At 48.4% G+C, this 26,763-nt stretch overlaps 1 protein-coding gene across 2 annotated transcripts in view; it reads right to left on the bottom strand.

Moving 5' to 3' along the window:
- LOC149366514 (pancreatic triacylglycerol lipase-like) overlaps positions 1-26,763 on the bottom strand; it is a 112,126-nt gene that overhangs the window by 68,753 nt on the left and 16,610 nt on the right. The window lies entirely within an intron of this gene.

Raw genomic sequence — 26,763 nt, 5'->3', positions numbered from 1 at the left:
ACTCTAAGGCATTGTTATGGAAAGATTGAAGGTAATGTTCCATTCTTCCGGTGTATAGCAACATCTTTTGTTTAGAGTATTTCCTTAGCTCGCATCGAGTAGTTAAAAGTGCCATTGAAAACCAATGCAGAACACTTTTGATTACAGCAAAAAGATTAATAGAAAAAGAAATTCAAGTCTGCTGGTGGCCGGATCTACAGATATATTGATTGTTATAGTGAATTCTTACAATATATATAAAAATTGTGTTCATAAACTCTTTCCCGTTGAAAAATGCATCTGTCCAAATTTTTTGGGTCATGGTCATGATCATCAGCCTGACTACGCACACTGCAGGGCAAAGGTTTCTCCCATGTCTCTCCAATTAACCCTGTCCTTTGTCAGCTGCAGCCTCCATATTCCCGCAAACTTATTGACCTTAACCCCCCCCCCCCCCCTCCCCCCCTAACTTTCTGCTGCCCGCGCTACGTTTATAGAAGGTTACAGATTTGTTGCGTATGTGTCTGCAAGTGTTGTCTCTTTTCCACACAAAACTGATTACACTATTAGTAACGTGTGAGGGAATCGCATCCCGAAGGGCATGATCTTTTGTGCTATAACAGGGGATAGTTGGTTTTGCATCTAGCCCTGGTTCTAGCAACAGCGCTTCCTTTGTTGCGTGTATTTCTAAGCCTGTCAATTGTGTTGTGTAGTAGCGCTCTATAACTAAGATGACCTTTTGAATCGTGTCATAAAGCTTCAGCTCACCAGTGCATATTTCACGGCAACCTGAAAATACCGCTTCTCGGTCCTAGTAGCTGCTGAACTGTGGTTTAAGTTCATTAGTAGTCAGTGCACTGTTACTGACATTGAAGAAAGCTCTGAGACTTTTCGTAGTCTGCGTAGGTATGGGACTGACCACAACCGTCTTCCAACCGCCTTCCGATCCTCTATTGATCGGCACGATTTTTCCAGAGAACCCGCGATCAGCCATTGTACAGTGTGCCATTTTTTTTTTAAATTTTAGTTCTTCGCCCTTCTTCCATTGGTCAGCATCGTCTTCGACACTTGAACTTGCGTCAAAATTGTTGCCCGGCCATCGATCATGACGTCACAGCAAGTACCGACCATTAGTAAAGGGGAAGGTGGTTGGGTGCAGCGAGAATCGCTGTTAATGCAGTGCCTCGTGATGTCAGTCTATACGGCAAGATATACAGCTGGCGGCTAAGTGACAAAGCATTTCGCCAACAGCCACCGTGGTGTCCCAGTGTTTATGGCGCTTGGCTGCTGACCCGAAAGACGCGGGTTCGATCCCAGCCGCGGTGGTCGAATTTCGATGGAGGCGGAATTCTGGAGGAACGTGTACTGTGCGCTGTCAGTGCACCCTGGGTGGTCGAAATTTCCGGAGCCCTCCACTACGGCGTCCCTCAAGCTTGAATCGCTTTGGGACGTTAAACCACATCAACAAAACCAACGAAACCATTTCATCAACACGGCTCCCCTTCTCCCTGACCTCGTAAAGCGGTCCTCACAGCTTTTTGTCAAGGATTCCTTGAATCCTATGTAAGTTCAAAGCAAGTGTGAGCTGAAGTGGACTGCGAGAAAGAAGGATGCAGTCAAAGAGAGACGCACTGCGGTAAAAGCAAGTCAGCAGCTGTTCTATTCGTCCAGTGAGCTAGGCAAATACCCGAGCAAATTGAAACAAAAAATAAGAAAGCTATGTAAACACTGTCGAACCGAGAGCTGTCACTGAAGTCAACCTGTCGACCACCATACGGATTGTGTCCTTTCAAAGTAATGGACCAGACGCCGTGCACTGACACGAGCGTCAATCTTTTCGTCGTCGTTGTCTCAACGCGAGCAGCCGGTTTTCTCAGTTCTCTCTCGCGGCGGTGACCGGTGGCACAGTTTCACGGCCGCAGCAGTCTTGCCAGAGGCCGCCGCCGCAGTCGGCCGTCCGTTTGCGGCGAGCCGCTAACGCGATGTGTAGGCCGAGAACTTTCGGCGCGGCTCTCTCCTGCACTGGCGGAGTTCTTTTTTTCTTTTTCACCTCTCCTTGAAAGTCAAGCTGACGCTAAGCGCTGCAATTCTGCGCCGAATCCGGGATTGTATTACGGCGCAATGACTGATTGATTTATGGGAGTTTAACGTCCCAAAGCGACTCAGGCTATGAGGGACGCCGTAGTGGAGGGCTCCGGAATAATTTCCACCACCTGGGGGATCTTTAACGTGCACTGACATTGCACAGTACACGGGCCTCTAGAATTTTGCCACCACCGAAATGCGACCGCCGCGGCCGGGATCGCACCCGCGTCTTTCGGGTCAGCAGCCGAACGCCGTAACCACTGAGCCACCGCGGCGGGTTACGGCACAATCTGTCTAGGCGAACTCCAAGGACGGTGTCCGCTTTTTACGAAGGAACAGTCGCAATTAATATCCTCCTGAACGCCGAGGAAGCGTCTGGGAAAAATAAGAACTGTGTCGATTTTCCATACATTCCGTAGCTCAAGACGTTTTTTTTTGTCCTAATTCATAAAATTCATCCCAACAGACCTCCAGACTGGGGCACTTGCTTCACCAAACTGCTACCTAGGATGCATCGCAGATGGCAGTGTGAACCTGGGCTAGTCGTTGACTTGGAGGATGAAAGCTGTGAGCTTTCCTTTGGCTACAAACGAAAATGTCGAAGGTTTTCTTTCTGGCTGTATTGCTATGCTCAAATGGGTAATAATTGCAACTATTCCGTTGTCATGAGTCGGTGAAATGAAGCGTATAAGTCGTTTCAGGATACGAAGGAACCGTACCGTGCGAATGAAAGCTGCATCAGATAAAAAATAACAAAACAATGTGCTGGCCAAGAAATGCTTGAATGTATGAAATTTCAGCCACGTTCTCTAAGGCAGCAATCAACAAGTGCCGCTGCGCTTCCGGCATTTGTGGGCAGTGGACAAGCAGTATCCACTATCCGCGGTTGATCTACCTTCAAGGTCTGAGGAGTTTTATGGTAAAGTGTAGACCACTGGAGAGACGGGACACTCGCTGCCTTTCTGTGTCCCGTCTCTCACGCGGTCATCATTATCGTCACCACCATCATCAGCCTGACTACTCCCACTGCCATAGAGTTTCTTACTATTACCTAGAGGGAAAGCTGGCAGCCCGTCTATGGGAGTTTGCATGGCGACCCCTCGAGACCACTTCAGCCACCATGGGCGCTCAAAGCATCATGGGGCGGTGAGCTACTTGTTGCGGAACTGCAACTTTTGGCCAAGAAATAATAGAAAAATAAAGCTGTTTGTAACTACAAACGTCCTAACATTCAATATCTTGCCTAATGATTGCAACAAACGAGCAGAAAAGCATTTAAGTGCAAAGTTTGCCCAAAATAAGAGACGACTCGCTCTCCTATTGGCCAAGTAGTGAACACTATAAAAACTAACATTTCGAAATTAACAGGCGCATTTTTAAAAGGAAATATGTTTTCCAAAAAAATGTTGTTGCTTAGATACTTTAAGAAGTTTTTTAATGGCATTTCGGAAAAGTGAAACCTTTTATTGGCGTTGTGTGTCGTCGCGTTTTCACTAGTATGGGTTTTGCCCACTGCGTTCGCGCGAAAGTCGTCTGCGCACACACGAACAGCGTTTTCGAAATGAAACGTTTTAGTAGTGCCACTCCATGTTCCCGAAAAATTACGACTTTGCCGCAACAAGTAGCTCACCACCCCATGATGCTTTGGGCGTCCATGGTGGCTGAAGTGCAGCGCCGCCAGCTTTCCCTCTAGGTAATAGTAAGAAACTCTATGCCCACTGCAGGGCAAAGGCCTCTCCCATTTCTCTCCTATTAACCCTGTCCTTCACCAGCTGCGGCCACCGTATTCCCTCAAACTTCTCAATCTCATCCGCCCATCTAACTTTATGCCGCCCCCTGCTACGCGTGCCTTCTCTTGGAATCCACTCCGTTACCCTTAATGTCCACTGGTTATCGTGCCTTCGCATTACATGCCCTGCCCAAGCCCATTTCTTCCTCTTGATTTCGACTGGGATGTTATAGCCCAAAGTGCCAACTGAGTGACTGTTATGGTGAACGGCTTGTTTTCATGAATTGGACAAAAATAAATTGTGCTAAAGACTGAGTCTTAACTTTACGAAGTATGGGTGAAGTATGGATAAAGTGGAATTTCAGGGCCTGCCGTTTAATCCCGAAGAGGCCAGCAGATCTGTGGCGATGGCCATGGTGCATACAGCGACAGCTGTTAAACGCCCGTTCCTATGTTTCGCATCGGTTATAGTAGTTTAGTAGTCGGCGAAACCGAGAGCGGTTGCCATGGAAACCACTGGGAGGGGGTTCACTGTGGAAGGAGGAGGGAGAATAGGGAGAGGGCGGAGGAATGCAGCACGTTTAATCTGCGGCGTCTTCTGCGATACGCGTCGTCCGAATAGGAGATCAGTGGCGCGCCTATAGAGCGGCGGATCGGAGTGGAGCGCTACTCGAAGAACGAGTATATGTGAAAAACTGAAAACAGCACTCTATAACTATACATATATGACGTCATTCTCCAACTCTCCACCGCGGTATATCGCGACATATAAACACCGTAATAGCTGCAGCTGAACGTCGTAACTTGTACCGCCGCGGTGGTTTAGTGGTTATGGCGCTCGCCAGCTGACCCGAAAGACGCGCGTTCGATCCCGGCCGCGGCGGCTGAATTTCGATGGAGGCGAAATTCTCGAGGCCCGTGTGCTGTGCGGTGCCAGTGCACGATGAAGAACCCCAGGTGGTCGAAATTTCTGGAGCCCTTCACTATGGCGTCCATCATAGCGTGAGACGCTTTGGGACGTTAAACCCCCTAAACTAAACTATCCAAATATGAAGTCATTCTCCAATTGTCCATCTTAGTATATCGTGAAATATAAATACCTCAGCTGTAGATGAAAATCGAGTTACATAGTCTAAACCGTCCTGTGAGGAGATTTTTCTTTTACCTTAGCGCTTCTGCGACATTGCATTCGGGATAGGTGTAATCGTCTAGAAATCATGTAAGAGGAAATGTTAGCGGATGTCGCAACTGCCGATTCAAAATGCGATCTGGGCTCCCGGTTTTGAAGACAAATTCCGCGAAGTATCCTCCTTCGTGGATTTGGAGGACATTTCTTGCTTTGCTAGCTGTAATGTCTCTTGTCACGAAGAGCTCGCGTGAGCAGAGTACTTTTTAGAACTGCCAGCTGTATAATAGGGCGTCGAAAATGCTTTAGAAACGAAAAATTGGCACTTGAGGCCATGCTTCAAGTGGGGAAGTGACAGCAATGGGGTAATTAGTGATGCAGTTGATCTAGCCATTTCTTAAAGAAACGTACACTGCTTTAGCCATTGAAAGGAAAGCGCAAAGCATACAAAGTGCTCTTTGTTAGGAGTCCCTCTAGCACAACTCCGGTGGACCCGGCAGTTAAATAAGTTTGGTCTGCGGTTTATATTATCCCCAGCACACCTTTCCTTTCTGTTATCTGGCATGATCTTGATAGGAGCAGGCCAATGATGTGTAATATGCTGAGCGGCGTGGTCAGAATATCGTACTCAGGGCGGCGAACACTAAATTACAAACGCCTGAGATTAAGCAATAAGGTTGTTCTTTCGAAAAGGACACATTCTGAGCACCACGTCGTGGAAGAGCAGAAAGAGGGAAGCAAAAGTGAAGAAAGACTATAAAGCGCTTACGTATTTTAATGTTTCTACTGATGTATTTATTTTCTTTTTCTACACGTGTATAATTTCTCACTGCAATAATGGCCAAATAGGGGCCACTTTCACATCGCATTCAGATCGTTTAAGCCACAACCGTTTCAGCAGCGTTCCTACAGTACAAGCTGATCAAACCTCTTTCTCAAGCTTGATGGCTAAGATATCCAGCATTCATCGTCTGTAGTTTAGTTCTTGCACTGTTCGGTGCTATGGGCCGCAACAACCACGAAAAACATAAAAGAAACCGTACCACTGTCCTGAATGCGAGGAAGCCTTCCTCCTGCCTTTCACCACCAGCCGGACTCTCGCAAGGATAATTAGTCCCCCTCTGGCTAACGTGCAAGCGATGATCACTTCGTGACGTTAGCTTCCGCCATAATCTCCCGCCGCTGGCAGTCGCCTTCCAGCTTGCGTGCACCGATGCAGCCGCATCACTGCGCTTGCGCTTTCATCCGCACCTCGTGTTCAATGCACTGGCAAGGATAATGCCGTGCCGAGCGGTATTGTAGGAAAGAGGTCGAGTCAGCGTCTCCTGGCACCCATTTCTTCGCCCCTCCCTGAGTCCGCCGAGCTCTCCCACTGTCCTTGAAATTTCTCGCGCCGCCATTTTATCTCGCGGCGATCTCGCAAGGAGCGGGCACGTTTCCATATGCCTACTACGGAAATTTCTGCCGGCCGTCTGGGGGCGATAAGGGCCCTTAGCTCATGAGCGCACGTCTGCCCTAGTTCGTCCGTGACGTCATCGACGTGAGGCTCTGAAGGAGGGTGGAGAGGAGGTCGAGGGGAGAGGCGGGAGCTCCGCAGGCAGAACACTCTCTTTTCCTTGTTCATTTTTTGTTGTACACTTGGTTGCAAGACGGCTACACGAAATCTGCCGCGTCGGTAGCGGAAACGCAAGCTCCTGACGATTTGTTCTTGATCGTGCACTCGAATCACGAGTTCAACTCGCACACGAACCCCTTCGAGAGGGGGATGGTGAGTGCAGACCGGCGTCCTCAGCTTGTGATGTAATTCGTAACGTTTTATCGCTACCGCCGATGGCTCTGCAATGCCTTAGAGCGTGCACATTCAGATACCTATTGATGCAGACGTCCGAGTTTTTCTTTTTTACTCCTTACCGAGTCAGAAGTTATTGCGACAGTCTCCGTCGACGCGATTCAGCGCCTCTTTCAGCCTTCGTGAGCGTTGCCAGCGTTGTGGTCGAAGCGGGCTCGATGTGGAAACGCCCTGAGTTGATGGCTGACGGGTTTTTACCTCCGATAATGAATGCGCGGTCGCTATCTCGCGGGCCGTTACTAGTGCACGAGTCGACCCCTCGAAAGATGTTAATATCTGTGTGCGTAACCAGTTCGGAGTGCGTGAGGTCATGCAACGCAAGGAGGTCGCACTCGAATGCAGCCCGTGGAAATCCCGCCGCTGTGCTTGTCTGTAAAGATCAATGGCAATTTGGATTTCGTTTTTTCCTTATTTTATGCACCTCTGAACTCATGCGCTGCGTGAGAGCGTGATATCAGGAGGTATATGCATTGATGTCGTGTCGCATTCTCCGGATCGTGCGTCGTGAGTGCCGGAGAAACTTTGCTCTTGTTCTTGGCTTTGACTTCCCCCGACGGCGATCGGAAATTATGCCTGGGAAAGAACCGGACGAGACAAGCATCGCTATGCCGCTTTCGAGAAAAAAAAAAGGGAAGTATAATTCGTCGAATCCGAGAATACCACTCTAATTGCTCTTAAAGGAGCTTATACGTTGAAGATAATGCACTATGCAAATCAGTGCTCTAAAATGTCGCGGGAAATTAAGCAGCCACGCCTAAAGTTTTATGGATTGGTTGTTATTTCGTGCGGCCTACAAAGACGCCTGACCCACTTTTTTCATTCATTCATTCATTCATTCATTCATTCATTCATTCATTCATTCATTCATTCATTCATTCATTCATTCATTCATTCATTCATTTTGAAGGACGAAACAAACGCAACCCTGATGCCATGAAGGATTACGAGTAATCCGAGCACAGTGCTCAAGGGGTTCAAAAAAGGGCTCCAGAGAAAGATTTACAGTCCTTTTAGAGTTCATATAGCCTCTCAATAAGCACGCATGCTTCTAGTCAAGCACCTGACAGTTGGCGTGGCTTACGTGCCGTCATGGATAGATGAATCAAGAACCGGCAAAAGCAAAGGGAAAAAATATGATTCCAAATTGGGGTAAGTAATTCCAACATTCGTTTTAAATGTTCATGCTGTTATCAACCTGTCTTACTAAACTTCTCTTTGCCGCAGCGGTGACCTAATGGTTTGAGCATCCGCATCGCAATGGAAGGTGCGGGTTCGATCCCCAGTGCCAACGGGCACTCACCGGTGATACAATGGGTGCAAGCTCTCCTCTGGTCTGGTGCTTGGTTTCTCGGGGGTGAAATGCTTCGAAATTGAGTCTATGACCCCACCGTACGTAGAAAGCACCTAGTGCCATGGATTCTCTCGCCAAAGGTGCCCTTGCGCCGTTAGCCCCGTTAAAACTTACCATCATTATAAAGTTGTGTCCGCCAAAACCAGACGCCACATTGTAGTTTGGATAGTTGCTGCAATGTCGTATCAAAAAAAATAGGACGTAAGAAGAGACGTACGGAGATCACCTCATATCACCTGGTATGCTATTTTAGTAGCTGAACTTACGTTAATTGATTTATTTCTGCCTTCAAATCTGAGCGAACTTGCTCGCACATTAGAGAATGTTGAATATGGGAATGCTTATCGCATGCATGAGGTGCACATAACATATATTGTGTATATATGATTTAGGGTGTGCATATATAGGAGCATGATACAAATGATACACAGAAGACAAAACACCCAGAAAGCCGGTGAAACCAACGAAAGCCTTTGAGTGTGATGCTTTTCTGTGGCGGTCTTTATTGCAGCGGGAAATAAGTTCCGTTATAATTTTGAATGGGAGGGTATGTATAGGAAATTCAAGCAAAGAAAACCTCGTGCCGTTGGTGGGATCCGAACTTATGGCCCATGAACGTCGCATATAGCGCTCTACCAACAGAACTAAGCCGTCTGGTGGAGTATTTCAAGCGGCATCTGGAGGTAAAGGGTTCACATCCCGCCAGTGGCATGGGGTTTTCTTTTCATCTACTTTCTATAAACAATACCGTCTGTGTAAAAGTGATTACGGAACTAATTTCCCACACTAGTATGCACCGGCACAAAAAACTACCATTACCCAACACTCTTGGTTTCAGTGGCTGCTTTCCCTTATAAAAATGGTCTAAAGACTGTCTATAGACTTCTTATGGGCTCTGTAGCTGTCTTAAAGATATTTATTTTTGTCAATTCATAGTCTATGAAGTGCCTCTAGTCAAAAGTCTACTAAAAGTGTACGGCCATAAATCTATAGTTTGCCCAAAGAATGCCTGTAGGATTTGTATTTCCTTTAGACTAGACTATTGCCTTTGTCTATAGAAACTCTATTGACTTTATGAACAAACGTGTATGGACTGTTTACAGACTCTCTAAAGGAAATTTTTAAATGTTGACTTCATTTAGTATACTAATCTAGGCGAGCCCCTCATCTGCTGAGCCCCTTGACTGCTTAACAGACAAGGCAAGGATTATCAAGAGAACTAGCTTGCAACTTAATATTGATGTTCGTGGCGCCTCCTCTCCACTGGGCCCCCTTCTCATTGTGCTAAATGTCTTCTTATGCGAGCCATGCTACAGCAAGTGGCATCAGTCCTGCACACACTGAATTATACTCAAGTCAGAACCTACGCTCTGGCTGGTTCTTTACCCATATTTAGACGGTGTCATTGTGCTGCCCGAGAGCCGTAAAAGAAAAAAAAAACACGTGCTCGCGAACTTGGAATGCGAAGCTCTTTCCAGAGAAAGCTTTGCCAGCTTCCAGTATCCTGCTAACCAACACACGCAAGGACAGAAATGTTGGCCGCAGTTCTGGAGTGTGCCAGCGCTGGACTTGGGGAATTCCTGCATGCATGCACAATGCGGGGCGTCTGCTTGCGACCTCTCCCTTCCTCTCTCTTCCTCACAGCCAATAATAAACCCGAGAATCCGCTCTCCACAACCAATGGGAGAAAGGCAGTTGTTTGTGGGGTGCAACATCCTGAAGATGCACGCAAGATGTAAGGGACGCCGTAGTGGACGTCTTTGGCTTGATTTAGACCAACAACTGAAGTGTTTGCAAGTCGCTTCCATCGAAATAACGCCGTCGTGGTCGTGATTCAGTCTCGCGGCCTTGGCGCATGAGCAGTCGAAAGCCAAAGCCACTGACGGTTAACCAAAGAAAGAAAGACTTCGCTACGTCTGACTGTTGCCCTAAACATTGCCAAAAACGCCTGGCACCGAAGGCGTGCTTAGAGAGAAAGTAGTCTTGGCTACGACACATCCACTTTGCTGTAGTGAGGAGAGAAGGAAAGCAGACACGAAGTTCTTCGCTGCCTCGTTTTCTTTTTGTTTTTGTTTTGCTCGCAGTTCGACATCTGCGCAGACTATTAGGTCGCAACGACGTCTGCCAGCGCCTCTTTAACGTTGCCACCGTCATTTTTCCCGGTAAAAGAGAGAGAAGCCAGTTAAGAGACCGGCAAGCGACGCCTCAGGAAACGCCTAGAGTCTATACGCGCTCGTCTCGGTCCGATAGGTTCAGCCTTCACACACGTTCAAAGACCGACGGAAGCGGCCCACACCCATGCATGCATGCACACTGTCGTCGCCGCCGCCTCTTTTCAAGCTCTGCCCCAAACACACTCCGTTAAGGAGTTCTGAGCGAGCCTTTGTATCGCTCCACGAAATCGCGTGCAGCTATGCGTTATCGGAGCTCGCTTGCGGTTCGATTACGGCCCCCGGCGGCAATTTATGCGTTCACGGAGCGCTGGCGAGGTCGAAGAGAGCCCCCGCTGAGGTTAGGCTAGGTTAGGTGAGATGATGTCGCATGCAGACGCGCTTCTGATGACTCGGTCATCGCCGCTCCCGCCGTGAGGGGCCACTTAACCAGACGTGGTTATGTGAACCTTAGGAGACGGGGACCTCGCTTCAGGCGATAATGGATTGCGAGAGTTATCGAGGCCGGCAACCGATCCTTATAGCGCACCCTGGGCGCGGCTGCTACCGAGCACGTTTGTATCCGGAACAAAGTTGCATGTGTGCTGCATATGCATTGTACCGGAACGCAGAAATCATCGGCACTCAGCGGCTGTCACGTAGTATCTCCGTTTGTTTATTTATTTTGTTTATATAACGATCTCCGCAGAAAGTGCCCGCGATTGGACTTAAAGATACGGCGAGGCGTGCCCTCCGAGGCAAAACCCGCGAGAACGGGACCAAGTGAGAAGCTTAGGCATCGTGAAGGACGGTTAGCGCAAAAAGGGCCTAATTGCGGCGGCGTCTATTTGCAATTAGTCTCGGAGGTAGTAGGAGCTGTTAAGGCACGAATGGATAGATAGAAGACGATGGATGGGTCTGGCAACGCAGTTAACATCTAACGACTCACCCTGTTCCCTTTTTAGTCACTTTTGTCTAAGGGCGTGTCTTGGGAATTTAAAAACGTGGTTTTTCTCTGTAAATTTCTAGAATGCGACGCCGTGGGCATAGTTCTGGAGCATATATTGCTCACAACTTTCACAGAGGAAGTTTGAGCAGCTAGCGATCAGTCGATTAAATAAAAATGAACAGACGGTTACGATAGTAGGCATGCGAAATTTGAGCGCAGCGCTTCATACAACACCTGCCACAGTTGACAGGTGGCGTTTCGCCTTGCTACTACTTACCACCTGTCAGGTGGCAGGGTGACCTGTGACCTGTCAGGTTAGCGTGTTACGCCGACAACGCCTACGCCGACGGCTACAACGCAGAAGCGAGTAACGGGTGCCTAAGAGCTGCGCTCTAAAAAAGAACTCTCACCTTGCTTCTGGTCTCAACAGTGACGTCCTGCATATGACGTCACCGCAAGATATCCAGTTTTCTTGTACTTGTCTTGGGTGTTTTACGAGCACTCTGGACAAGTACGAGAGTCGTAGCGTATGGCGGATAGACTTCCGGAAACATGTCCTACACTAAAACCAGAAAGTTGTAAAAAGTGAGCAAGTTGTCCTCTAGCGTACACCCTTTTATAAAAGGGTGTGCTCTGGAGGACAACTTACTCCCTTTTTGCACCCATATAGGTGTATTCGTGCTCAGTGTGTGTACTATTTGGAAACCCCGCGTTTAACTCCAGGCTTGAGCAGGCTGCTGAACTCTCTTGATCTCGTGTTTTATCCAATCAACGCAAAAGCGGCGAATGCCAGCATGTTCCGAGAACATTTCCTGACCACTGTTTCAGACAGTAACCTTGGCCACTAGGAGGTAACCAATTTTTGTCATACCTGAACGCACTTTCCGCATTATCACGACTACTATTTCATTACTCGGTTCGTTGCACTTGTAAGTACACTCTAGTGAAGGTACAAGTAAGACGCCTTCGACGTGTTAATGGTGCCAAACCCGTTGTGAGATTTTTATTTATTTAGCGTAACGGCTTGAGGCTATTGCTTAAAAGGATTGAGATGATGCATTAGTTTTATATACAAGCACAAGAAAAACAGGTAACGATATATCCAGGTGAGAGGCGCTTACGCAGAAAAGGAACTGCTAGCAGCTTGATGAAACGCACTGTTATCCAGGATTTCAGCGATGTCAAAGGATAGACGATTCTAACTGACGGCAGTTCTGGGCAGGAGTCGTGAAAGCATGTATTGCATGGTCGCGGACGGTACAGACTTAAGCCGGCATTAGCCAAGATTCCGGATTAAGTATTCGTCGTGGCCAACAACGTATACAGACAGGGGCCCATTAATTCGAAAAAAGCACGACAACTGACGGGTGAAGCACGCAACAAGTTAATAGAGTGTATTTCCTTCCCGCCTCCGCGACCCATGATGAGATGACCTGTGACAATGACGTGTCTGTATACCTTATTATCCTTTCGTATTGTTTTTATTTGGTTTCCTTTCCATCAGGCCCGGCGGGGAATGCGACCAAGACCGAGCGGCCTTGCCCACCTGTCTATCACGGTTCTTCGGCTACAGGCCGCCTTCCGCCCCTTTTCGAGAGCTCGCAGCGCGGCTGACAGCCCGTTGACGTCGCGTGTCGGGGGCCTTTCCATCATCGGTGTCTGGCTCGTGTGCCCGACCTGTCACGTATATGGCGTCCGGCCCGCCGTCTTTGCGATCGCTTGTGTGTGCTTTGTCAGTAAATGACTCCCTTCCGTCAGCAGTGGAATGGTGCCGGACCTTACAGCCTCACCGGGGTGGATTTCCAGTGCGAGGGCGGAACCATGGTCTCTTGATCCTTTTTGTACTAGTCGCGAAAGTTGTGCGTAACCGAATGGAAGAGCTTCGTATGCCACCTATAGTGACTGGAGAGCAGGGCTTTTTAAATGGAGAGGGATCGTAGCTGTTCAGTCAACACATGGTCCCAGAGGTCGGCTTATTGTTTTCCTTTAGAGCACACGCAAAAGCAGGAAAGCGCTATAATTGTGTTTAAATTCTGTATTTTTAATAAAAAACTAATCACCTCGAAACCTCACTTGTATTAATATTAAACTATAGCTTCTTCTCCGATACTGCCAACGCAGCAATGTCTCGGCATACGCAAGGATTGTTTCATCGCAGAAGGCTAACTTGGTGCCCTCTGATCAAAGCTGGCGTCAATCATTGTTGTGCGTTTTCGCTTTTGCCTCTATTGACATGTGTGCGGCGTGGTAGTGTTCAGCGTGGTAGTGCCCGGCGTGGCAGTATTCGGCGTGTTAGGGTCCGGCGTGTTATTGTCTGGTGTGCTAGTGCCCGCGTGGTAGTGTCCTATACGTGGTAGTGTCCGGCGTGGTAGTTTCCAGCGTGGTAGGGTCCAGCGTGGTAGTGTCCGGCGTGGTAGTGTCTAGCGTGGTTGTGTCTGGCGTGGCAGTGTCCTGCATATGACTGTGTAATGTCCGGAATGGTATTATCCGGCGTGGCAGTATCCGGCGTGGTAGTGTCGGGCGTGATAATGTCTGGCGTTGTAGTGTCCTGCATGGTAGTGTCCGACGTGGTGGTGTCAGGCGTGATAATGCCCAGCGTGGCAAGGCAGTTGAACGCCAAAATCATGGAGCACCCGCGGCAACAGAGCTCGCTCTAGCTTTTGGAAACCGAGAACTCGCCGATTTTCACCTTCACCCCGCCAAAAAGCCGAACACATCATGGACAGGGTGTGGAAGGAAAATTTTGATGCACTGCTACTCAGACGCTTCTAGCTAAGAAGTTCTGCTGAAAGAAAATTGAGGCTACGCCGACGAAAGAAGCGAAAAGGCGTCCAGAAAAAGTGTTTGCGTTAAATACCCGGACGACTGTACTCTCGTGGCGCTTCGCCAGCTCGACAAGCGTACGGAACACCTATGGCGGGCGTCGATAGATGGCGGTCGTCTTGTTCTTCCGTCTTTCGGGAGCGTGACCCCCTCATTAAGACGTCGCTGTCGATTGGGGTCGGGCGGCCCCGTGAACAGATCTCCGACAAAACGGTGGCCCGGTATTAAGAGGGGGTCTCCCCCGAAGCACGACTACGCGGGCCATTAGCGGAAAGAGAGTCGCCTTCGCAGCTCGCCGGCTCGGGAATTATCCTCGTCATTGTCACAAAGCGAACTGCTCGCTGTTAACAACACGTCGGCACCGGAAGAGGTCTGACTCCACGAGAACGCAAAGTGCCTTGGGGTGATAACGACGGAAGCGAATAATTTTCGCGTTAGGCTCGGAGCAATTAGTGGACGAATCATTGGTGCAGCTGCCGAAATGGTGTTCAGTACGGGCCCTCGATCGAATCAAGACCTCAACACAGCACTACCATTATGACGGCATTAGAGTTCAGTACGTCGTCTGCATTATAACCAAGCTCTTTGACGGGGTTCCACACCCGGAATCAACGCTACAGCTATTGTCACTTTGCACCCGGGAAGTCGGAATGGCTCCTGTGTGCACCACCATTATGACGCCCTTAGAGTTCAGTACGTCGTCTGCGTCATAACCAAGCTCCTTGACAGGGTTCCCCACCCGGAATCAAAGCTACGGCTGTTGTCAGTATGCATCCAGGAAGTCGAAATGACTTCTGTATGGTGCGTGACCATCACAGGCGGCAGAAAGAGAGGAGGAAGCAGAGGAGTTATTTCGACTTGCTGCAGGTGTATGGAGACAAGAGCAATTTGCGAGTGTGGCACTATGTCAAGGAGACAAGAACATTTGCTTTGTTTTCGAGTCTGGTAGGACCACTCAGCCAAGCATGCAGGAGCCACACAGTCCACACAGAAAGGAGTAAAAAAGGGAGTAAAACTGCTCTCTAGCACAAACCCTTTCTCTAGCACAAAGAGAACAGTTTTACTCCCTTTTCACACCTTTATGTTCAGAGTCCTCTAGCTATGCTCAAGACAGCTAGAGGAGAGTTTACACCTTTTAACTCCTTTTTGTTTACAGTCCTCAAGCTGACCTAAATCACACTCCTTTTTGTAAAATAGATCGCACTAGAGGACAGTTTACTTCTTTTTTACTCCCATATAGGTGTATTCGTGTTTAGAGTGTATTCGTCGCGCGAGACGAGCGTGCCTTAAATCTTTCCATGCTGAGCTGTATAACTAGTAAGCAAGTAATCCAGGCTGGTATCATTTAACAGTCGTCTTAAAACATTGGCCATTGCCTCCCCCATTAGAATTAAAATGGCCTGAGCGCCGATGGCCCCAACCATTCCAACATTTCCGGTTCAGTCTGCCGCCGAAGCGATTATCTGCCAAGCACATGACTTCTTTGCCAGACTGTTCTGTTCGACATCTCCATGCCGCCCACTCTAACAAAAATCTGTGACTTCAACTGGCATGAAAAACGTCTGCCTTCCCTTAAGTACTTCACACTCCTTTACTGCATACATGAAGAAAGTGAAAGTCAAGGCACTTTTAGGTGTAAAAGTATCGTATTCGCGTAACTGTCGCCTCTTCCCCCCACCGTCCCAATCCTGTCGCTATCTTATTGCAGATACAAGCAGCGCGAAAGGCGGGAACATGTAACGACAGCCGTCAGTGAACGCTCAGTCAGGAGTTCAATGGACGCTGACAAGCTCTATTTTGAGGATTTTTGTCCACTGTCCATAACATCCCTTTCTGTAGGTGTTGAGGTTGAAATAAATTGGATTGCACTGGTTAACACAAGCGGTTGCGCGGTCGTTTCATGTCCATCGTCTTTCGCGGGGTCTGAATCTGCAATATCACGCCACACCAATGCGCCCGGATATGTCTCCTGTCGCTATCCTCTCCTAGGCATTCAGAGAGAGACAGAGAGATAAAAATTTCTCCTTTGTTATCAAGGTTTATGTTATGTTTATGGAGGCTGGAATTTGAGATTAGACAATTCTGCACGGGTAGCCCACCATCCATTGAGAAATCCTAGTCTGGTAGATGTTATCGCGCTATGACGCCTGACGGTAGAACGCCTACTTTGTTTTTGACTTTGCAAGGCAAAACAAGCAAGAACTGGACGTGTACTGCGTTGTAGAGAGCCGGTACAGTGGCGCTTGGGGTCACAATGCGTACAGCTTAGCAACATCGCCCTCTTCTTGTAGACGTCAACCAGTTATGCGGACGAGGATGGCGGGTCGGTCATGCCGTTTTTTTTCTTTTTTTTTGCGAAGCTGGGACTGCGTGGCGGCCTGCGGACTACGTGTTTCTCCACCGACAGCACTTAACGACCCAGACACCAGCGCAACAGATGTGCGAGCAAAAAAAAAAAAAGCCTGGATGGTTGCGCAGCCGCAAATGTGATGCGCTGCCATTCTGACGTGCTTTTATTTTGCACTTGTGAGTGAGAATCTTGCGAAGCGTGTACAAATCGTTGGAAGAGAGCTACGTTATGTAGCTCTTAGGAGGGCAGGCGTTAGAGCTGTAGTGAATTAAAACGATGAAGCAGCGATTATAGCGACGTTTTTTCATGCCTCAGGTCACATAAGACCACTCGTTGACGTAAAATACGATTATCGAGTATTTAGCGGTCATAGGTGAATACCGCATGGTGATTCATGTATGGCAGTGTCTTCCGCATCATTGTATAGAAGAAAATATGCCACCAAAATTAGGAGTCTGTACTCTTTCAAGAGGACATCCACTCCAGGCTGCTCCCAGTGAGTAGCCTGATGCCGTCGGTATACTTGGCGCACCCGAGGAAGACATACGACGGATATGGAGCGAAAACATTGGGAAGCGAAAATCGCTCCGCTCTACAAGCGCTGTCAAGGGATAAGGCGCTCTCATTTCTCCTAATTCCCCCAAAACGAAGCTGGAAATAATCGCCGGTGGGCATTCCGCGCATTCCGCATCTCCAAATTGAACTCGCCACCGTGTAGGCGCCGTCTCTAAATCGAGTCGGCAACGCGGACATTATAGGAACGACTGGCATGAAATGCGAAGCTGTCCAACCGAACGCGTGGCCCTACTTCCGACAGCTGTCCCTGATTGATATTTTATCGCAGGAAATTAAGCAAAGCCGAAAAAAAAACAAGAAAAACAAACTTTCGCTTTCGCGTGATCAACGTTGGCAGAGCTCCCGGTATTCTTTTTTTTTTCTCTCTTTCCTACCACTCTCCTTCGTGTCACACGTCTACATCGGAAGTTCGGAACTCTTTTTGAAATCAGTAAGCGTGCTCGGTGTTTGTTCTCTCTTTGAGTCAGCTTTTTATTACTTTTTATTTATTTTATTTTCTCTGCTTGAAGTCGTTAGGCGTGCTTGGTGTTTCTATTCTCTTTGAGTCAGTTTTTTTGTAACTTTTTCTGATTTATTTTATTTCTCTGCTTGAAGTCGGTAGGCATGCTTGGTGTTTCTTTTCGCTCTGAGTAAGTTTTTTTATAACTTTTTCTATTTTTATTTTATTTCTCTGCTCGAAGTCGGTAGACGTGCCTCATGTTTCTTTTCTCTTTGATTACGTTTCTTCAAGTTTCTTCTTTTTTCACGTTATTGCTACGTTCGTAGAAGGGAGAGAGAGAGAGAAACGAAGGGGGAAAGGGGGGAGGGCTGCAAGAGAGATAGGCTGGAGGGGCGCCACACGCAACAGGCGTTCTGTGAAAAGAACTGGGCGTGAGCGTACACGGCTACCGCGATTCCGTGACACACGCAGCAGGCTGGATCGGCGCGCCCTGGAAAAACGCAGCCGGCGATATCGCATCATCGATTAACTTTCGGAAGAAAGCACGCAGGGAGCGGTCGTGTGTGTATACAGCTCGCTGCGAAGCACGCTGCGCGGAGATGATTTGTTGTATCAAGCGGGCGGCGCGGTCGTCATTCTGCCACCGCTGCCGCGCCTTCCACGTCCGCCGGTTGTGCCGTGACGGAGTGAAATGGTCCGCCTCCGCTTGAGCGAAGTGGGCGACCCCGTTTTCTCCAAGGCGACAGTTCTTTCGTTTTTAAGGCGAAAGCCTTTAATGGCTCATACGGTCGTCCGTTAACAAAGCGTGTCACACGCGTTTAACTCGGGAACTAAAAGAGATAGAAGAAAACCAATGGCTGGTTCAGATAGAGGAGGAAAAAATGAACCTAGACGCCAAGTTTGACGACAATAGGTTAATTAGTTAATTATTTACGCAAAAATGTTGAAATTGCGTCGAAATAGCGCGGACGTCGATATAGCAACGGGAACGGTGTGACGTCACATCCACCAGAAGTTGTCACGGCATAGTGAAAATTGTCAAAGAATGAATATTAAGGCGAGAGCCTTTAATGGCTCATACTGTCCTCCGTCAACAAAGCGTGTCACACGCGTTTAACTCGGGAACTAAACAAGATAGAAGAAAACCAATGGCTGGTTCAGATAGAGGAGGAAAAAATGAACCTAGACGCCAAGTTTGACGACAATAGGTTAATTAGTTAATTATTTACGCAAAAATGTTGAAATTGCGTCGAAATAGCGCGGACGTCGATATAGCAACGGGAACGGTGTGACGTCACATCCACCAGAAGTTGTCACGGCATAGTGAAAATTGTCAAAGAATGAATATTAAGGCGAGAGCCTTTAATGGCTCATACTGTCCTCCGTCAACAAAGCGTGTCACACGCGTTTAACTCGGGAACTAAACAAGATAGAAGAAAACCAATGGTTTCTTCAGATAGAGGAGGGAAAAATGAATCCAGACGCCAAGTTTGGTGACTGTAGAGTAATTAGTTAATGAATTATAGACAAAAATGTCGAAATTGCGTTGAAATAGCGCGGACGTCGATATAGCCACGGGAACGGTGTGAAGTCACATCCACCGGAAGTAGTCACGTCGTAGTGTCCTCGGCTTTCGCCTCTCAACACTTTAGGTGCCAAAGTGTCCTCGCAATTTTTTGCCCCTGCTTTAGCACGCTTGTATTTGGTTTTTCGCCGCTCTAATCGCTCCGGCTCATGGACTCTGGGGTTTCTCCCCGTAATCTCACTTTCCTTCGTCAGGTGTCCATCTCTCGCGTAGATAGTGGACTCTGTTCGTTTAAGGATTGTGCAGAGAATGAGGCGTTGTGTTGGTCGCTAGGAGCTGCTGGTTTGACATCAATCTGTCCACGGTCTCTCAAAGGCGTAAAGGTCTCTCAAAGGCGGAGGAGCGGCTTCTGCTTCGCCTGTATACTTTGCTGTGCCCGGCAGGTCTCAAACACTTCGACCCTTCTTTCTCGGGCAGCTGTCCGCACTGTGCGGAGAAGTCTTCGGACATCTACCACATGGTGTGGGCCTGCCCCCCGAACCCTGCTAAAAACGCAGTAACTGTCTCACTCCTCGGTGGACACGTCAACCATGCCTTGATTGGGGAAGCAAGAAAAATGAAAGTGAAAGAAGATGTGCCTTAGTAGAGAGCTACGGAATAATTTCAACCATATGAACAAGGACGTCTTTAGCGTTTCGCCTGTACTGAAACGGGGCCTCCGCAGCCGGGATTTCATCCAGCGTCCCCATGCTCCACAATCCCTTTATGAAAGGGTGCGCGCTAGAGGATAGCTTGCTGCCTTTTTCCTCCCGTATAGGAGTATTCGTGCTTAGAGTGCAGATTCCCAGCGGTGCTGTAAGATGCATGCGAGAAGAAACAGCGTCATGGTGGTGGTTTAATATCCGTGAAGACATCGAAAGCAGGGAGCACGTTCCTAGCGGAACACCTCTATTGTCCAGTCCGACCGCCTTCAAGCGTCCGAGAGGCAGCTCACTCGCGGTTTGATCGATGGGGCGCTCATCGGGGACATCTTGAACAGGTTCCTACTCGAAGAGGCGCCTGCCCCCCTTTCCCTGCTATTTCGACGTTCCAGTTACGCTGGTGCGGGGGTAGCCTCACTCCCGTGGTCGCGTTGATTAACGATCGCCCGCTTCCACTCATTTCCGGGGTGGAGGAGTTTAGCTCGGGGTGCACTCCGAGGAGGGGTGGTTAGCGTTAGGCTCCGCACTGTGGTGCAATGATGCGGATAGACGGACGTGCAGATGCGGCGGCGTATAATGTGCAGCTGCGTTGCCTCTTCGTGCGGGTCAATCGCGTGGAAAGGCTTGCACGGTGCGAAGGACGAATGGCGGAAGCGATCGTGCCACCTTATGTAATACGGTCGACCAGGGCGAAGCTCCCTGGAAGCAAGCGGACATCGGCGTTTGCGCAACTTCGTATAGCGGCCGATGCGTTTACCGCACGGAGCCTCCATAGGCGCTGGCCGTCATATTGGTTCGCTGCATAATCTGAGACGCGCCCGTGTAGAAGGAAAAAGGAATGGCGGTAGCGATTATTCTATTTTGTTGTCGGTCTAGGGCGTTTTTCTTGCTCCCTTTATCTCTAAGTGCTTCCGCAGCCCGGGCTGGGCGACTGAGCTCAATGGGTCACTGTGTGCGCACCTGTGTGTAGCCTGAGGGCGGAAGAAGCAATAAAGCTGGAAAGCCAAGGACATATTTCGGCCAAGAGCGGTGCCCGCCCATGATGACCCTCTCCTCTGGAGCGCGACGAATTGATTGTCCGGGACGGAGCGTGCTTTCGCTCACACGCTCTTGGGGTCGGCGATCCTATAGGTCTACACTAGCCCATATGCTTAGCCCGATTACGTACAAGACACACTTGTAACGGTATTATGCAACCTAAGCGAACACTGCTATTGTCCATGTCTGTCATGCTGTTCGAATGGCGCTGTAAAAGCTTGGTACAGTTAATATGATATCTCAAAGTCGGCTAGTTGGATCGTACTATATTCTTGAATGTTTGAGCTACTGCGGTCCTCCTTGCGGTTTTCTACAACAGAGCACCAGAGCACTGCTAGAGCTAACACTCAATGCCTTCCTTCCTTCCTTCCTTCCTTCCTTCCTTCCTCCCTCCCTTCCTTCCTTCCTTCCTTCCTTCCTTCCTTCCTTCCTTCCTTCCTCCCTCCCTCCCTCCCTCCCTCCCTTCCTTCCTTCCTTTTCCTTCCTTCCTTCCTTCCTCCCTCCCTCCCTTCCTTCCTTTTCCTTCCTTCCTTCCTTCCTTCCTCCCTTCCTTCCTTCCTTCCTTCCTTCCTTCCTTCCTCCCTCCCTCCCTCCCTTCCTTCCTTCCTTTTCCTTCCTTCCTTCCTTCCTCCCTTCCTTCCTTTTCCTTCCTTCCTTCCTTCCTTCCTTCCTTCCTTCCTTCCTCCCTTCCTTCCTTCCTTCCTTCCTTCCTCCCTCCCTCCCTCCCTCCCTTCCTTCCTTTTCCTTCCTTCCTTCCTTCCTTGCTTCCTTCCTTCCTTCATTCATTCTTTCCTTCCTTCCTTTTCCTTCTTTCCTTCCTTCCTTTTCCTTCTTTCCTTCCTTCCTTCCTTCCTTGCTTTTCCTTCCTTCCTTCCTTCTTCCTTCCTTCCTTCCTTCCTTCTTTCTTTCTCCCTTCCTTTCTTCCTGAAAGTTTTTTGACAAAACAGTTTTTGCGGTCGTCTTCCGTGAGGGGAGAAAGTGATGTTGGGCCTCCGTTCGAGCGAGTGAGATTACAGCCGCCACATGCCTCCGAGAACTGGTTACCGGCCAGGCTAAGCATGAGAGGAGAAAAGGCGGTGGCTGAGGGGAAGCCATTGTTTACAGGACTGCGCGCAAGCAAAAAAAAATACAACAAATACGCGAGGTTACGTTTCCTCTTCATGGTTGTTGTCCTTCGTTGTTAACAGTGCCGGAAGCGCAAAGAAAGTTTGGTTTGGCAGTTCCATCCGCAGTTCATGGCAATGATCCGGGATGAGAGACCCCACATCGGAGCCACTGGAAACGGGCCAGGGCCTTCCCTTGTTCACTAGGCTCAGGCACGTACAGGGTCAATCACACTTAAAGGGAACACTGCTCCGTGTGGCTGCGCACACGCGGAGCACTATTGCGACCAAGCCGGTGGCAAACCCGTGCAAAGGGGCAGACGACACGAAGCACCACGTGGAATTCTCTTTTATCGCGCGCCACTCTGCATTGATTCATGAACGGGTTAGAGGCAATGGCACTCCGCAGGCACGTGGTCACGCGGAGCCGTGTTCCCTCTAAGTGTGAGGGATCCTGCACAACATCAGTGGCAGTTTCACAAGACCACCATTTCGCCAGGCGGCTATAGCGTCAAACCACTTACCCTCGCTTCGGCCGCCTGTAGACGTCTATTATCATACGCGGGGACTGTCTTGAAGCAGAAGCTATACTCTCTTGAATCGCCTGCACACTGGCTCCGTCCTACACGCAGGCATCAATGCACAAGATCCACCGTGCCACGAAGCACCGAATTACGCTGTTTGGGCGCACGCACAACATTTTCTTTTACTGGACCAGGGGGAAATACAGCATTTTCTCTCACTGAGCCCACGTTTTCATGACGAGCGCAATGCAATGCTGCGCAACCTAAGGATCAGCCATCATGCAATGTTTGATTGTCATAAAAAATTATTGTTCTGCACAAACAGATCTGACAGGGTCTATGCAATGTTCGCCTATAGAATGTTTTTAGCCGCAATGGGTGAAGTCGTTTTTCCAAGCCCTGATTGGGCGACGCTTAAATGAACTCTTAACCCATTTTCATATTCTTGCGTAACATAGCATTTTTGAGGAAACCAGAGGGCGATACCTACCCTCCCTCACTTTTTTTCGAGGGGGGGGGGGGGAGGGGGGAAATCTTATTGTCGAAAACAGGTCGTTAGCCGTCTTCTTCCTGAGACTGAGAGCGAGGCAGGGGCTCAAGCCAAATTTATGCTAACTCCTCAAAATAAGGCCAGTGGCGTAGGCATGCCCAACTAAGAGAGATATAGAATCCTGAACGTTCGCTGGTGAACGTACGGTGCAGCGAAAGTTTGCAAGCGACACATCTTCATGATTGCGGTGTTCGAAGCTTCGCGGACAAAAATTGCTGCTTTTCTGTCCCTAGTTATACATGCTGAAACTACGGCCGAAGCGGTGGCTCAGAATTAAGGTGCTCGGCTGCTTACCCAAAAGACGCGTGTTCGATCCCGGCCGCGGCGGTCGCATTTCGATGCAGGCGAAATGCTATATAGGCCCGTGAACAGTGTGGTGTCAGTGCACATTCAAGAATCTCAGGTCGCCGAAATATGCGGAACCTCACCACTACGGCGTCCCTCATAGCCTGAGTCAATTTGGGACGTTAAGACCCGATAAACCCAAACCAAAAAAATTCTGACACAGAGCGGTACGTTGACGCTTTTTAAAAATTCGCTGAATCTATAGTGGCAGTGTCCCAAAATTCGCTCAAGTGGAACACTTTTGCATGCGTTCTAAAGAAAAGGGTGTAAAAATTGAGTGTGTTGCCCTCAAGCGCACTTTCTTTCATAGAAGGGGCTGCGCTAGAGGAGAGATTACACTATTCTTACTCTCATAATACGCTTATTTGTGTCTAGGCTGTGGAATACAATCTAGTTTCGCCGGAAACTTTCATACTACTTTTCTGAGCTGAAAAGGTTGTTCAAGTGACGTTCGTTAATAGTTCGTGAAGAATTGTATCTTCTGTCTAACGCAAGCTTCGACTCGACAGTAACACGTCGCGGCTTTTCTCTTTAATCGCAACGTACACCAGTCAAAACAACAGCGACCTGATTTCCGTCTCGCCAGCCTCTTCGAGATGCGTGCATTGCACACATCCGTCGGGCCGTAGCGGCACACTTTTTCTTGCTCTTCCGGAGCCACTGTATTTCTTTCTGGGCGTCAGTCGTAACACGTTCTACGTGCTAGTACAACGCACGCAATAGAGGACTGCAAAATCGGGGCGAGATTCTCCACGCGTCTGTCTGCCCCACTTACACGACTCCTGTGCGTGTGTGGATGATAAGCGCCGAGGGTCGCTCATGGGTTCGTCAACACTGTCGCTGCGGAGAGAACTGGTAGAAACAAGATGAGCTACGCGGGTCGAATGCAGAGGCTTCGTTTGCGCTTTGGTGGCCAGCGCCGACTTATGCGTGACGCTAGCAGCGTACGTTGTAGGACGTACAGTCTTTGTCAAAAGTAACCAGGCTGCATGGTTTGCTTTCAGCTCGTACAGTGGAGCCCTTACAGCTTTCCTGAAGCTGAAATGGTCGTTAAAGTAAGGATTGCGAGGCTTCTTACCTTCCAACAACTTTTGATGTTTAGGAAAGTCACAAGGGCTCCACTATACAACCTAGAAGCAAACCATGCAGCCTGGTTACTTTTGAGAAAAAACTAAACTTAGAAACTAACTTTGGGGTTTGTCAAAAGTAACCAGGCTGCATGGTTTGCTTCTAGCTCGTACTAACGTTGGGGTTTGTCAAAAGTAACCAGGCTGCATGGTTTGCTTCTAGCTCGTACTGACTTTGGGGTTTGTCAAAAGTAACCAGCCTGCATGGTTTGCTTCTAGCTCGTACAGTGGAGCCCTTACAGCTTCCCTGAAGCTGAAATGGTCGTTAAAGTAAGGATTGCGAGGCTTCTTACCTTCCAACAACGTTTGATGTTTAGGAAAGTCACAAGGGCTTCACTATACAAGCTAGAAGCAAACCATGCAGCCTGGTTATTTTTGACAAAGACTGTACACTCTTAGAAAAAACTAAACTTAGAAACTAACTTCGGGGTTTGTCAAAAGTAACCAGGTTGCATGGTTTGCTTCTAGCTCGTACTAACTTTGGGGTTTGTCAAAAGTAACCAGGCTGCATGGTTTGCTTCTAGCTCGTACAGTGCAGCCCTTACAGCTTCCCTGAAGCTGAAATGGTTGTTAAAGGTAAGGACTGCGAGGCTTCTTACCTTACAACAACTTTTGATGTTTAGGAAAGTCACAAGGGCTCCACAATACAAGCTAGAAGCAAACCTGGTTACTTTTGACAAAGACTGTACACTCTTAGAAAAAAAGGTAGTAGTACTTATAACTTTGGGGTAGTAACTGGTTGTCACATATGTTACTACCCTGTGAGTAACTGCAGTTAGTAACGGGAAGATTAGTAGCAGTTACTAACCCATTGAGTTGTTGCGACTGAGAGAAGGATGAAAAGGAAAGTGCACGGGGCCTGCCTGCCGGACTGGCTCAAGCCGAGCCACCACCGCTGCCACGTGCAGATAGAGGAGAGTTAAAAGATCAGAGGAAAGAGAAAAAGGAGAGAAAAGATGCGCGTCGAAGCAACAATCGCGTCCGCCGAAGCGGACGCTGGCTGAAAAAACAGATAAGCGGCCGTAGCCGCGCTTCGTCACCACCTCCGCCCATTGAGTTAAATCTTTCCCAGTCTTATATACTCCGTAAATCAGACTCTCATTTACGGGCTAGTGGTTCTTACCGGTTGAGCTAAGATATCAGCGTTGATTATGAAGTTGAGATTGTAGAAAGTGGCTAGTCTACCTAACCATATGCCCCTGCATAAATGTTCAATTACAAAACCAATTTATTAGCACGACAATATGCGTCAGTTTGTATTCTTTGACTTTATTTTAGGGTTAAAGGAACGGTTACTAACTAGGTAGTAACTGGCGATCATAGTTAGTAAAAAGGTAGCTAGGGCTACTTCTACTAACTGTAGTAAATAGCTCCTAAAAAGTAGTAAAACGAAGTCAGAGTTAATAACTGCTGCACTTACTACCTTTTTACTAACTTTTCGCTAACTTTTTTTTTAAGAGTGTATACACTCTATAGAGTGGCTCGGCTCGCCTGCACTGTTGAAGCGAACGATGGGCTCGGCCGTTGATCTCAAGGCTGCTTTTTCCTTTACGCGTCTCATTAGCAATTATGCAGGGCCGATTAGCATAAACAAAGCGGAGGTATTACGACGCATTAACGCATGTAGCGAACTGGGGGACGTAGGTAGTTATTGGGAGTCGTTGAACTGCGATAATTTCGCCGGAAAATAGGGCGCGATGAGTTGATAAAAAACAACGGCGATTAAAAAGACCATTTGTATATCTCTGCGAGGTTGCCTTGGCTACGCTAGGCAGGTAGTCTGGAACGCGTGACAGCAAAAACAAAATGTGTGCTTTCTACGGTTGGCTCGTAAAGCAGTTGATACTTTCTGACGCATTTTTTTTTTTCAGCGCATATCAGTTTTTGCTGAGTGTTTACTTGAGGTCGTTTCAACATTTAGGGCACTGCTTTGATGCATAATAACCCTTGGTACATAATTCGACAAACAGGCTGGACTTGAGTCATTGCTTCGTTATCGCATTCTGACAGTGGATTAGGTAATGCGAGGGGACTGAGAAGTCTCCCGAAAATACCGAAAAACTTGTTTCTGAGCAACCCTACTCTAAAAAGCAAAGAAACTTGCTTTTAATTTCAGCCCAATTGCCACTGCGGACTGCAGGCTGAGTGCCTAAAATATGCCGTAAAGGACCGTATCTGGAAAAAAATGTGCATAAATTTTAAACGCTCCACAGTCTAAGCAGCCATATTTCTTGTGAAGCAATTTAGACCACATTATCTGTAATTTTCAGTGTTATGTGATAGTTACAGGGTTGGTAGGTTGGTAATTTAGAAAAAGGAATGCCTTCTGAATGAAGGTTGCCGTTTCGAGTGAGCACACGTAGCAATCTCCCCATGAGCCTTTTATGTTCCTTACACAGTCAGAGACGTCGTATGCCGCTAATTTTTGACATATTTCGCCAGCT

Source organism: Amblyomma mixtum, chromosome 1 (assembly GCF_055824585.1).
Source record: "Amblyomma mixtum isolate Tamu chromosome 1, ASM5582458v1, whole genome shotgun sequence".
Lineage (NCBI taxonomy): Eukaryota > Metazoa > Arthropoda > Arachnida > Ixodida > Ixodidae > Amblyomma > Amblyomma mixtum.
This window is presented reverse-complemented; position numbering and strand designations above follow the sequence as displayed.